This window comes from Pogona vitticeps, chromosome 2, assembly GCF_051106095.1.
Source record: "Pogona vitticeps strain Pit_001003342236 chromosome 2, PviZW2.1, whole genome shotgun sequence".
Taxonomy (NCBI): Eukaryota; Metazoa; Chordata; class Lepidosauria; order Squamata; family Agamidae; genus Pogona; species Pogona vitticeps.
In genome coordinates, this window is record NC_135784.1 from 165,344,546 (window position 1) to 165,358,974 (window position 14,429).

The following is a 14,429-nucleotide window of genomic DNA, read 5'->3' on the forward strand; positions in this document are numbered from 1 at the left end:
GACTACCTAAAAATGCAAACATTTCTAGTCACTTTGGGCAGGTAGAGGGAGACTTTCCATACTGTAATAGACATACTCTACCGCCATATTAAACATATTTCAGCTCCCTTGAATTAGTAGGAGACAGACAACATTGTCACCAAAAATACCATTGGTTTAGCACTTTGGAGAGTGTTCAAAGAACTTCTTTTAAAGAGCCTGAGAGGTTTTGGAGTGAAATCCTAGCCTGCTTGGACAGTTTGCTGTGGTGGGTTAGATGTTTCATCTAGAAGCAGGCCTAGAAATAGGATTTTTGGGTTTGTGTGAAGGGGGCACAGTCTCAAAATAAAGGCCTTGTGAGGCCCTGGATTGAGGCCCCCTTACCCTACATTGACCTTTAGTGTGAAGGTTTACCCTCCATTTGGATATTTTTTAAAACCTGCTAGAAAGACCCAGCCTCTTAGCCACATGTGCTCCACAGTGTGTTTTTGGAACTGGTAGGCACTCTGTCATCTCCCTCCCTTCACAGTCTTATGTTAGAATTCCTCTGTGTGGCTACAGTCATATACAGAAGGGTGGACAATATGCAGCCTGTAACTCTCGGCTCTGCAGTTGTCACTACTGACAACAAACAATATTGCTGAAAATTTAGGGTGATCCTGGTGCACTTGTAAAAAAAAACACACACGTTCTTTTCTTCTTTCCCCTTTTTTTCTTTCTTGAAGGGAAGGCAGCTGTTTGACTTGCACCTCGGTAGGGCTTTAAGATGTCAGAGGGTGGGTGTTGGCGGAGAAATCTGTGGTTATTGTCTAATGTGGTCGTTCTGTGGCCCTTGATTATTATGGAGATGTCCAGTTCAGGCCCCACTTACTTTGAAATAAATGTAGCTGAAATCAAGGAGACTTATTTTTGTGATTATGTGTGAGATTATGCTGCCATTAGACTTGCAGCAACCCACTTTTGCAAAAGTGTGCTAAGATGCTTAACTTGAAATCAGTGGGACTGAAAAGTGTTTGCCTTTGGCTGGATTACAGCCAAGACTATTTAAACACAAAGGCAGCAGCACATTGACTACTGGGTTTGGGGGTTCTGGATTTTTCAGCAAAATGCAGAATTCTTTTCTTTTGACTCTTCCTTTGCTTGCATTGCATCACTCAAAGTAAGTCTCTCTCACTTTCTCCTGAGTATGGCTCCACAAAGCCCTTCACCTCCTTAGAACCAGAGCTGGACTGACTCATAGTCAGGACTGACTCATAGTCATTGCTCTACCGTAACAAGAAGCAGGTCCAGGGATATTCTCCACGATGGGGGATCTGAAGACTTGCCCAAGGTCAGCTGAGAAAAATACAGTGGAGCATGGTGTAGTGAACCAAGTGACAGATAACTAGTTTGTCTGTCTTTTCTATAAAATTCCAGTAGAAACACAGATTATGGTGTGTGCAAAGGAGAGAGAGAGAGAGAGAGAGAGAGAGAGAGAGAGGGAAAGAGAGAGATGTTTGTGTTGTGGAACTGCATTGCACAATACAATTTTGCATCCTGCTCTGCTCACAATTGCAAAATGGATACTAGCCCTCAGTTCTACCAACAATGCACAAATGAAGCTCATATTTGCCCCCACATAATTTCAGGAAACCTGGTCCTGTGCCAGTAATAACAGAAGACTGTGTGTGTGTGTGTGGGGGGGGGGTTGTCCCAAGATTCTGGCTGTGCTGAGACATCAACAGAAACAGCTGCTATCATAGGATGGATCAGCTGCTCCCTTGCTCTCTCACCTCTCCTGTACTCTGCTGGAGAGACCAGTGATTGGCTCATTAGTTGTGTGTATGCAAACGAAGCTCATGGGCCTCCCTTCTTACAGACAACATTTGTAGAAGCATGTGGCATCAAGGGCGGCATAAGATAATGGTGTGTCTCTCTTGATTAACTTTGGTTTGCCACATCCCCACCTCCCTCATCAAGGAAGCCAACCAGGCAAGGAGTTCAAGAGCCTTACAGATTCAAAGTGTGATTTCAACTCACACCCAGACAATCAGCCATTCTGGGCAAGAAGGGAAGAATGCTGTTTTCTGTTATAAGCACTCTCCTCTGTTTAAGCAAACTCATTACGTTCTCTAGTTTTTTCAGGCCGTTCTTTCCAGACAATTTTAGCCAGCTTCTCTCCCCATCATTTTCCTAGAGCAATGTTCCCAACCAATGGATTGCAATGCCCAGCATCCATGATCCTTGGTCCTGCTGGCTGAGACTTTGGGGAACGATGACATTAGAGAGACAATAAAATTGATCCTGATTTTTGTGGGAGATTCCAGTCCTGGGTTAAAAAAAGAGGACACCTTTGACCAGAGGAGGGGTTATGCCTGGCCAGACAATAGGGACAGAAGGGCAGTGAAGGTTGGGGAAGAAGCCAGAGGAAAGAAACCATGTCAAAAACTAAGCTGGATGAATGGAAGAAGCGAGAGGCACAACAAGATGGCAGTGTAAGTTTGTCAGAGAAGAAACAGTAAGGTACAGGAGATGTCCAAAGATTGTAATGGAAAGAATCATGTTAACAGGAGTGAATACCCTTAAAGCAGCCCTTCTGTCTGCTGGAAAATCACTCCAGCCTGCCCCCCTGTAAAAGACAGGCTCTATAGCTGGATCAAAAGATCCAACTTGGATATAGTTTGGGACTGGTCTGGAGTGCATTTCATTGTGATCGCCGGGAAAGAGATTGTACTGGACCAGTGGTTCTTAACCTTTTTGAAAGAAACGCCCCCTTGAGCCATTGAGGAAGTTATCATCGCCCCCTCCCCGCGGTGATGATATCTTTTTTATTTGTTTGTTTGTTTGTTTGTTTGTTTGTTTGTTTGTTTGTTTATTTATTTATTTATTTATTTATTTATTTATTTATTTATTTATTTATTTATTTTATTTAAGACACTTAAATCCAATGACCCCTGAAAACAAAATTAAATTCCAAGAAAATGAAATGCCCCCCAAAAAGTAACATTTAATGATTTAGTTGCAAGTGAATTTTAAGACGCAAAAAGAAATATAAAAAGGGCATAAAAACAAATGCAGGAACTAAAAATTTCAAGACAAAAAGTCTGAAACTAAATTAAAATTGGAGGAAAATATATACATTCATGCACACTGTAAAAAGGCTGCAGCCATCTTCACAGGTTTGGCTTGCTCCAGCGCCCCCCTACCGCCCCCTTCTGCTCCAGAGCCCCCACGCCGCCCCTTTTCGTTCTATCGCCCCCCTGAAAAATGAAATCGCCCCCTGGGGGGCATTATCGCCCATGTTAAGAACCACTGTACTGGACAACTCCACAAGTGGTCAAAATTGCAATCCACTTCCCTGTGTTGTCATAGGGAAAAGCAACAAAGGGTCCCTGGGGGCACCATAACTTCCATCAAGTTGGATTTTCTTTTTCTTTTTAACTTACTATGACCGGAATCCTATTGCTTAGGGACAAATAGAATAGGCCCATATGAATCAAAAGGACTTACAGATGAATTGACTTACCAAATTCCCACTAATTCAATAGGCATACTCTAAGAATCTTGGAATCATTGAGTTGGAAAGGGCCTAGAAGACCATCAAGTCCAACCTCCTGCTCAGTGCAGGAGTCTACATCAAAGCAGATCTCATAGATGGTTGTCCAATGTTTTCTTGAATGTCTCCAGCATTGGAGCACTCAGTCTTGTGTGAGTTACTACGTTAAGCAACAGATTTCAGCCACTGGGTGATTTCCAGGACATTTTCTGACTCTATGAGATTCCAATATATTGAACTTTAAGGTTAGAATTAAAACTAGAGCTAGAGTTTGGGCAAAATGTACACATCTTGTATTTTCTGAACCCAGCCATTATTCCAGTCCCACCCCTGGAATGGGGCCAATCTACTGACAAGCAGAACATGTCACTTTTGCTCCTCAACATCATGGAAAACAGCCTGGAAGACCCCTTTTTGGGAAGGTGGGGTGGTGGTGGTCCTAATATGTTACATTGGTTGGGACAAAAAGGTACCACAAGTACTAAAAGTAATACATTTTGGGAAGTTTTGTAGGTTTCAAAACACTGCACATCATGAGCAGCTGGAAAATGGGAGAGACTCTTTAGCTGACCATGCTGCAGAATACTTCCTTCTTAAGTCTAGCTCTGGGTGGATTCTGCACCAAAAGATGAGTTTGAGGAAATCAGAAAGTCCCATCCTGGTGGATGTAAGTTATAGACCATCACACTGACTTTAACAAATATGCTATAGTGCATAGCAGTATTCTTCATTAGACACATAGGGTGCTTTTCAAAATGTTAAGTATATTTGCATACTGGATGCATCTATGATAGATGGAGCAGAATGAGTCTATAAGAGTAGGCCCCACATTCATTAGTGTCTGCACACTGAAGATGAGGGGTCATTAACCTTTTGGGGTCACAGACCCCTCTGAGAATCTCTTGAAACCTGTGGACCCTCTCACCAAAGCAAAACATTACTTTAATAACATAATTTGACGTAACTGCAAGTGTGGGAGTAGGTGATACCTTTATTAGCCCACTTTTTTAAAAAAATGTATAATTTGACATACATTTCTTTCCTCACAAGGAGTATTTTCAAAGTCATGGAAGAAAACATATTTTAAAAACTGTCTCTTTTTTGATATTGGCTCACAGATCCCCTGAAGCGCATCCAAGGACGCCTAGGAGCCTGAAGACTGCAGAATAAGAACCCATCTTCCATTGGTTCCCAAACATAGGTCCCCAGATGTTCTTGGACTAAAACTCTCAGAAGCCTTAATTACAAGCTGTGCTGGCCAGGATTTCTGGGAGTTGTAGTTCAAGAACATCTGTCCACCCAAGGATGGGAAGCATTGCTTTTAGGCATTTAGATACCTAGAATAACAGAGACTAGTTAGGTAGACAAGTAAACATTTATACCAGTACAAAAACAGACAGGAAAGCTGAGGAGTGGATGGTGAAATACATGGAGTGAGAGGCATAGACAGAGGAATGGACAGCTCATTACAGAGAGACACACAGAAGGCTACACAAGTAGAGCAGATTTAAGCTTCCCCTTTTTGCCAAGAGAAATAATGGAGAAATAATTTAAAGTGTGATTTATATTAAATCACAATTAGATCAAACCCTTCAAAAATTAATGGGATCGTAGTTAGTCCTGGCAATTTAAAGACCTCTCAAATTCAGTGGGTCAACTTTAACCATGGATAAACCTTGATTCAACCCAGAAATATTATCAAACTGACAGAAAGGGGAGAACAAAGGTTCTCAAATTTAGGGCTTTCCAAAACTTGCCTGTTTTTTTTTTTAACTCCTCATGTTTCTCTTGAGTGAAGGGAGTTCTCTTTTGTAGCAAAGTGTGCCTACACCCTCTGGAGTTCCAACTCCCTTCATCTCTTTGGAAAAACATTACTTTTTTGGACTATCCTTCAGCCAGTGCTCCCACTAGCCGTGGCTAGCTAGAAGATTCTTGTTGCTGTGGTTAAATTTTTTTTAAACCTCAATGATTTCTTGGAAAGTCACTGCCATATCTGGCCACAGGAATAACACTGGCGTGCCCAGTGTGGCCACTGAGCAGAAAGCTCCTGAATCCCAACGTCCTTGTGGCTCAATGGGACCAAGTCAGGAGGGTGGAGGAGCAAGGACTGGGTTGGGGGTAAGCTGGGGGACCTGGGGACTGAAGAAACATGGGATGTAAGAAGTCCAACAAGGATGATCAGGGGACTGGAAACCAAGTCCTCTGAGGAAAGACTGAAAGAAGTGCCCATGTTTAGCCTTGAGAAAAGAAGGCTGAGGAGAGATCTGACAGCACTTTTCAAATACTTGAAAGGCTGTCATTCAGAGGAGGGGCAGGATCTGTTCTTGATCATCTCAGAGTACAGGACATGTAATAATGGGCTCAAGCTACAGGAAGCCAAATTTAGGCTGACTATCAGGAAAAACTTCCTAACTGTTAGGGCAGTACAACAACAGAACCAATGACCTAGGGAGGTGGTGAGTGCTCCAGTACTGGAGGCATTCAGGAGAAAATTGGACAACCATCTGTCAGATCTGCTTTGATTTGGATTTCTCCTTTGAACAGAGGATTGGCTGCAATGGCCTTCTAGGCCCCATCCAACTCCACTGTTCTATGTTTCTAAGTCCTCTGCTCAGCACCCTGACTCAGATCTTCCAAAACTTTGTCCTGAACCCAGGGGTGTCATTCTATTTGCGAAATAATTAATGGATAGATTTATTCATTTATTCCATTTTATAACTCAAATAATTTCAAAAGTTCACTGCTGGCAGCAATAATTCTAAAAGGAACCTGGGCATGTAACAGGCAATAAAATCCTCCGTTTGAAAAAGCAGCACATATAAATGTAAGATACCTCGTCTCACACTGGATTATCCCTGACCTTTCAAAAGGGATGCTCAAACATTTCCAAAAGCTACTCAGTCTGAACATGTAATGAATCTCCAGAGTGCAGGAGACCCACATCTGTAGATCAGCCAAAGAGAACACCTCTCTCTCTCCTCCTGTTTTTATGATCCCTGGCTAATCCTCGAGCAGATCTTCACAGATCTGGAGTAAAATCTCTTGCCTTGCTTGTCTGAGATCCCAGATTCACTCTCTGTCATTTCAAGTTACAAAGGATTTCACAGTTTGAGGTGGGGTCAAAACTTTGGCCCAAGATTTGGACAGCTGGCTGCTAGTTAAAGGAACCAGAAACATTAAATTTTCTGGACAACAAATCCCAGAATGTGTGACCCAGAATACATGCAGCTCTCACAACAGGCAGAGTTCTCTGGGAGCTGTAGTCCAAGAGTTAACTTCTCTGAGAGCAACCAAAACTGGACTAGACATAGCAGTGACCTGACCTGTTGTCACCGCCCATTTTTTACCAAAGGAATAAATACTTCCTGCAGCTTTTGGCAAGGAAGTGATTGACTTTGGGTCCAAATCTCACAGGAGCCCATTGAAATGATATTGGGCCAGCCTGCTGCCAGGTATGGCACATGCCTGCACCTTCTTTTCTCTCTTCTGGGTTTTATAATGGGGAGTGGAGGGAGCATACCATCATGCAAGGGCCTGGATTTGGCCCAAGGGGGACCAGTTGCTGACACCTCTTTGAACTGGTGCTTTCAATGGATCTTCGAATTGTAATGGGATGCACAGCGACAGGTGGACTACTGGGTAGCCAGCCCTGAGATCTCTGTACAGACCTACTGCCAAAGCTGAATAGGGAGACATGTTCTCCCTTTGGTCACTCTCTTTAGTTCTCCCTGCACAATTTCATCCAAAATTAGCCAAGTTCCTGTATTCTTTTAGAATACCACTATTCTTCATCCGTTTAAGTTTCCATGAAGTTAACTCCTCCGATTCAACAGCTCTTCCCCCCACCCCCCTTTCCCTCAAAAGCGACTGGAGATCAGCCTGTTTCCCCAGTTCTGGACACAATGTCTAACATCACAATCTGATGCACAAACTTCCACCTCTCTTAAATCCTAGTACAATTCTCCCCTGAGGTAAGTTTGTATAGGATTGCAGCTCTAAGAGAGCCAGGGCACAGTCTTAGTGGACAAGCCTCAAACCTTCTCCCTGACATCTTCGCTGTCTCTGTAACACCAGAGGGGCTTGCTCAGTTTTTCTTTGTCCAGTCAACCCAGCACAGGCATTATTCCCCAACCATTGGTCAGTACTGCCTCTCCTTAACTTAGGTTCTTCCAAAGACTCTTTTGAAATAGTGTTAACTTCTGAGCTCTGAGCCAGATAGTTCCCCCCTCTGTGGACTGAACCTGCTTTTCCCAGCCCTGGTTTTGTTGCCATGTGGTTTTGTTTTTCTTCTTCTCCACGAGCTTCTTGGTTGGAGCATTTCTCCAGGAAAGAGCTGTAGTGGCATACCTCCCATCACCTCCCCCTCCCAACCTCCTTAAACAGCCCCAAGGCAGACCTAACAGCCCACTCAGCGACCCTCAGGACACACGAGGTAATCATTTCATTTAAAACAAACAGCATCTTCCTACCTGTTTGAGATAGGAAAGACAGCAAATCCTGCACATGCCTGGGGGCAAGCATCAGCAAACATCCACACCGGGTCAGTTTAGGGCTGCTGCATGCCCCCACCCCCCAATCCCCCTGCCTAAAGCCATGCCACCTTTTCAGTGTTGTCTCGGCATCCATCCTGGGCAGTAACAAACTGTGCAGCTATTTACCTTTCAAACCATCCACGCACACCCCCAAACACACCCTCCCACCTTGCTCCTTTTCTTACCCATGTGCTGTCCTGTTGCTGCTGCTGCTGCTGCGGTCTGGGTTCCTCTGGCTAGCTGCCTCTTCCAATTTCTCCCTCTTTCCCCCACCTCCCTCCCTCCCTCCCTCCATCCTCTCCTCTCCTCATGTCTTTAGTTAATCTCTCCATTCCTTCCCCTCCTCACACAACCAGGATCCAGCCAATGGGCTGCCTTGGCGGCCGTTCTCAGCTGCTGCAGGTAGCTCACTGGCTCAGCTACTGATGTCATCGCGATGGAATGCAGAAGCCAAGGTGAAGTGGTGCCATCTGGGGGTTGACGTGCTGGGGGCTCAGGCCCCAGGCAGGAGAGGGTGCGAGGGGCAGCCGGGGGGGGGGGGGGACAGCAGCAGCTGCAGCACCTATTCTCCACCTTTCTTTTCTTCCTCCCTTCTGCTCCCCCCCATCTCTTCTCTTCTCTCTCTCTCTCTCTCTTTTTGTCTATGTCACCACATGTTCATTTGTGTAAAACTGATGGGGGTGGGCAGTAGAAGAAAAGGTAGCCTCCTGCTCATTGTACTCCTGTGTTTCCAGTTGGAGCATGCTGTCATGCCCACCACTCCAAAAATCACCGCTGGGGTGGCAACGGCAACTCAGATACCTAGGTGAGGATCCTCTTGCTGGTCTAGGCTACAGACAGACCCATTGAATCAATGGTTGAAGGGAAGTCAACACTTATATGAATCCTAATGAGTCAACGAAGCTGGCTGGATAGCTCAGTGGTGTACAAGGTATCTGGTCAAAGTTCGATTCCCCCTGCTGTGCCTCCTGCCTGTAGAGCCAGCCTGTGTGGCTTTGGACAAGCTGCACAGTCCCAGGACACCCTCAAAAGAAGGGAAGGGTAAACCAGTTCTGAGTACTCTCTACCTAGAAAGCCCTGAAAAAGTTAGTCATATGTCAGAATTGGCTTGACAGCACATGATTATTATTAAGTCTCTTTCCCTCTCTTTAGTCTGTTGAAGACAGTTGTTCATTTGCTGTTGATCAGTTCATAATTAATTAAATTTTTTAAAAATTCTTTCTTCTACAAGTGTCTCAGAGAGTGTCACTGAGACTCTGTTTGCGTGTTCTGTGCTGTCAAATTTGGAACCGACTGAGCGGAGCTTTCAAGATAAATGAGATATTTAAGGGGTGGTTTTACAAGTTTCACTCCCCCATTGAGTTTTCCTTGACAAAGTGAGGATTCAAACCCTGTTCAACAGAGTCCTAGTCCATCACTCTGTCCATTGTAACCGCACTGGGAATCACTGAGACTTGAAGTGCTAGTTAATGGGGAAGGGGTAGATTATCTGAGGAACTTGTAGTTTATTATTCTCTGTGAATCTCTGTACTTTTACCGCATATCGGTAAAAAGAAATTTTTACCAGAAATTCAGAACTCTGCAACAGGTCTAACCCAAGATCTTCTGTTGTCTGAGACAGGACAGGAAATCGTCCCCTCCTCAATCAAGATGCATTGCACGGTGTACAGAACTAGCCCTGTTCCTTGGTACCCGAGACAGAATATCTCAAAAACTGCTCCTCATTTCCTGGCAGTAAAAATTTGACAAAAACATTGTAAAAAGTGAACAAATTGCTAGCCTTTTTGTGACATCGTAGATCTGATGTTTGGGGCATTAGAGCGAGTGGGACAGTCATCCACAACGATGAAATCAAGTTGGAGGATGATTTTTTTTAAAAAAGGTGGAATTTCATCATGTCACATGATTTATTTAGCTAACTAGTGGCCAGGCGTCCCTTGCAACTTACAGGTTGGCTCTATGCAGCCACTGATTCTAGTTAAAATAATGCAGTCTCTTACCTGGACTGGCTTATCATTGAGCTAGAACAGCATAGCAGTTAAGAACATGAGCCTGGAGCCAGCAAGTCCTCAGTTGAGGCCATGAATTCTCGAGGTGACTGCAGGCAAGCCATATTTTTTACAGGGTGACCTTCGCTGTGCAAAAAGGGCTAACAACAGCAGCCTACCTCACAAGGCTGCTGGAAAGAGAACTAAGAGAACAGTGCTTTGATCATCTTAAAAAGTGGGATTCAAACGTGAGGTGTAATCATTCAGCTCTGCTCAGCACAGTAGCACTTCTGTTGCTATGTGCCATCCAGCCACTTTGGGCACATTGGGCAGAAACAAAACTTGTTGGAAAAGACAATAATAATGCTAGGAAATGTCAAGACAACAAGAAAAGAGGAGACCCAAATATGAGACGGATTGACTCAGTAAGAGAAGCCACAGCCTTGAGTTTGCAAGAGCTGAGCAGGGCTGTCAACAACAGGTTCTTTTGAAGATCTCTAATTCATAAGATCACTGTTAAGTCCTAAGTGGCTTGATAACACACACAATGTCAATGGGGAAACTGAAACCTTGGTGACATACAACATGCACACACTGGGACCCATGTCCACTTTGTATTCCTGTTTTCTATCAGATGTTCAGTGCTGTAATAACCTGCTGACAATCAAACATGAACCTCCGTTCATAGTCTTGTCTGTGCATGCTTTGTTCATAATTACAAAAGGACCAAAGGACTATCTAGCCCAGTCTTCTCCCCAGTGTGACAACCAGGGGCCTATGAGATGCCCACGGGCAGGACATGAGCGCAGCAACATCCTGCTGCTTGTGTCCCCAGGAAGTGGCTATACAGAGACGTGTTGTCTTTGCTATAGATTAATATGATATAGAATCAATAGTCAGAATCAATAGTCATTGACAATCATGTCCACCATAAATGTGTCAAATCTCTCTCAGAGATGTCCATGTTGAAGGCATATTATAACATCTTGGGATTGTGAATTCTACAGCCCAACTGTGTGTTATGTGAAGAGAAGAACAAATTCTTCAGTTTTATCCACATTATGTCTAATTTCATGCATTTTTGTAATGTTCTCCCCTTACTTATTTTCCCTCTAAACCAAGGGTCTCCAAACTTTTGACTGAGGGCCACACCAGATATTTTCACCATTTTTGAGGGCTGAAGGAATAGAAATGTGTGCAGCTGCACACATGCCCCCCCTGCACGCACGCATGGATGCCCACCCACATGCCTGCATGCATATACACACAATACCCCCCATGCATGTGCATACACGGGCTAAAGGGAATGGGCCAGGTAAAATGGCAAGGCAGGTCAGATGTGCCCCTGTGGGCCGTAGTTTGGAGACCCCGACTCTCTAAACTAAAGAGCCCGGAATGTAATAGTCTTTCCCCTCAGCCTGCTGATTACTTTATCTGCACTTTTCTACAATGATCTGGTTCTTATATTTCATATGCGTAGTCTTAGAAATGCAGAGCCGGAAGGGACTCTATGGATCAGCCTTTGTTACGGAGGCACAGTGAGGAATTGTCAACTCCCAAGCTCTGGCTCTATAGCCAGAGGTCTAAACCTCAATAACAGAGTGTGATATTGACAGGTTTCAGTTCCTCTCCTAATCATCCCCAACATGGAACACTGTTACTACGATGGCTGCTAGTATTAGTACTACCAGGTATTTGGCTGCTGTAAAGAAGAAGAAGAAGAAGAAGAACTACTGCTGCTGCTGCTGCTGCTGCTGATACTAGCAGCAGCGGCAGCAGCAGCAGTAGTATTTCTTTTTTACAGAAGCCAAATACCTGGTTGATATTTTTCATCACTAGGCACATGCACCCTGATAGATCTGCTAATCTAATAAATGGGTTTGTTCTCTAGATGTGCAAATTTATATACTATAGTCTCTTTTTTTAAAATTTTGGCTACGTGGGGGAGAAACAAATTTAAATATTGAAGACAAGAAAGCCCAGATTCTAAAAATTATGCGGAATTCCTCAAATTTTTCACAAATGAGGCAATACAGCTGCAGCTGCTGTACTTGCCAATTTTTCACCTGGAGGAAGGGGAAGGGCGGAAAGGACAGCCGCTTCTCCTCAGGCTGGCCAGTGGTTCCAGCAAAAATTGTGAGCTGAAAATAAGTGAGTGAGAAATACATAGCTGTACTTCAGGTATAAGAAACAGTCCAGCCCACCCAAATTTAAGCATTCTGTTTTCCCACAATCTCTAGCCAGGTGCGTCTGAGAATCACACAATATGGCAGCAGTCCTTTGGTATTTTCCATTCCCAGCACCTGATATTCAGAAGCATTGAGGTAAGAATGGGCTGAGCCTACCCAGGAAGTGAATGAAAAATGAAATAAAATACTCTTCAACAAACTGAAAACTCACAAATTTTACAATTCTCTGGAAAAATCTTCAAAATAGGAAAATGTACAGTATATATTAGAAAACAAAGCAAAGTTAAGGAAACCTGTTAGTCTAGCGTCCTGGGCTCTCTTCTCTCTATAAATGGGGTTACTGCCATCACTGTTGTCACCACTGTCATATAACAGGTAATATAATGTTGAAGAGGTGATCTAGCAGGCAAGAGGTGCACCCCAGTCATTGACCCACAGATAGGACTGAACAAATATGAAAGCAGAAGTCCAACATTTTAGGGGTGACCCAAAGGTAAACTGGAATCTGCTGGTAGTGTGCTAGATGATTTATTATCAAATTAGAAGGGCTTCAAACTTTTATAGATAGTGTTTGAATAACATAGATCTAAACTAGGATGTAAATGTGAATTAAAATCTGGAGGGCAGCGAATAGTAGAAAAGTGGAAAGTGTGAATTTTGATATTGCAATATGAATAGACTGGATGTCAATATATTTTGTGTTTCTCCTCCCCCTCCTCTTCCCCCCCCTTACATTTCCCTTTACCCTCTGTATCCCATACCCTATCCCAAGTTAATTTAAAAAACTCCCAAAGAGCTGACAGTGTCTGTAAGCCCATCACTGCCACCAGCAGCAGCTGGGTTGGCTGACTTTCTCATCCATAGCAATGTTCCAGTACTGTACATGTGTACGCACATCCACACTACCACCACAATTTTGCACCTGGCTGCTGCTGCTGGACCTTAGCAAAGCACCAAGCTGACCCCTCAAGGCAGGCCACTGGCCATGCCTGCTGCGAACCTTTTCACCAATATTCATTCTTTTCTCGCACATATGTAAACCTGCCCAGGAGAGATCCTCTGAGCCAAAGGACATACTCAAAATAGAACAGTATTTCCTAGGCAGGGCTGCGAGCTGTGACTCATCGCTCGCTTAGTTCTATCTCTGTGTCTTACTCTATATGTGTGCACCTGTTGACACAAAAAGGTTCCATTTCTTTTTGCCTTGCATCTATGTACAAACATCTCCTTTCTGTTCCCCACCTCCTTTTTTAAAAATTCAGTCCATGGGGAGCCAAAGAGCTCCAGGGGACTGGCAGCCTTCTTCTGTGTCCGAGTTGGGCAAAGGGCGGCTTTCCAGATACTGCTGACTGAAATTCTCTCCAGCTGTAGCTAGCACAATCCAAGGTGAAGAAAGCTGGGAGTTCCCGTTCGATAACATTTCAACAACTTGGGCCCTGGACTAACTCCACTCACCCAGTCTAACCATTGGAATCTCATTGACTCGAAGGCATGTAAAAGGATTTGTTACTTTAGTTGAGTCTCATTTTGTGCAACAAGGTGTTTTTGAGTTGGGGATGCAGCATGATCAGCTCCCAGATGCAATTGGTCTACAACTCCCCACCAGCCTTAGCCAGCATAGCTAAGCAAGAAAAATAATTGCAGTCCAAGAAGATTTGGAGGGGGTGCATGCATGTTCCCTATCTCTCTACTAATGTGTTCCATCATTCCTGGTTGTTGTTGTTGTTTTTACTTCCCCTTTGATCCCAGTTAGTGATATTGTCCCTGGGTTCTGGGATCACTTTGGACTGCTGTCCTTGGCCCAGCCCTAGCAAGTACACTGGTATCCTAATGTAACTGAATCTCATCAGATGAATTCTAAAAACATCTGGAGGGCTACAAGTTGGATCCACTCAGTTCAACTGGGAATTGCACGAACATGTGATGCTTCTGCTGATGTCAGACTGCAGTTCTAATCAGCCCTAAGTAGCATAGCCAATGGGCAATGAATGATGGGAACTGTGGTTAACATCTGGAGGCTCATACATCACGCACCATTTATTTGCAACACAGGGACCAGTCTGCCTCGTTTAGCTGTTGGAAGGATTACTGTTAAGGAACTGAAATGTTGTCACTGTTGCTGTTGTTATTGTTAGAACTGAGTACTACAACCAGCATGGCCAGTAGCTGTAGGACTCTGAAACTTGTAGACTAAAAATGTAACATA

General features: G+C 44.0%; 1 protein-coding gene across 2 annotated transcripts in view; it reads right to left on the reverse strand.

Moving 5' to 3' along the window:
- MAP3K12 (mitogen-activated protein kinase kinase kinase 12) overlaps window positions 1–14,429 on the reverse strand; it is a 130,075-nt gene that overhangs the window by 41,611 nt on the left and 74,035 nt on the right. The window contains exon 1 of one of the 2 annotated variants that reach the window (XM_072991099.2): window positions 8,232–8,306. The exons of the other annotated variant lie outside the window; for it this stretch is intronic. The gene's annotated coding sequence lies outside the window, so the exon portion shown is untranslated. Of the gene's footprint in view, window positions 1–8,231; window positions 8,307–14,429 lie in introns of those variants that run through there. 2 annotated transcript variants of the gene reach the window in all.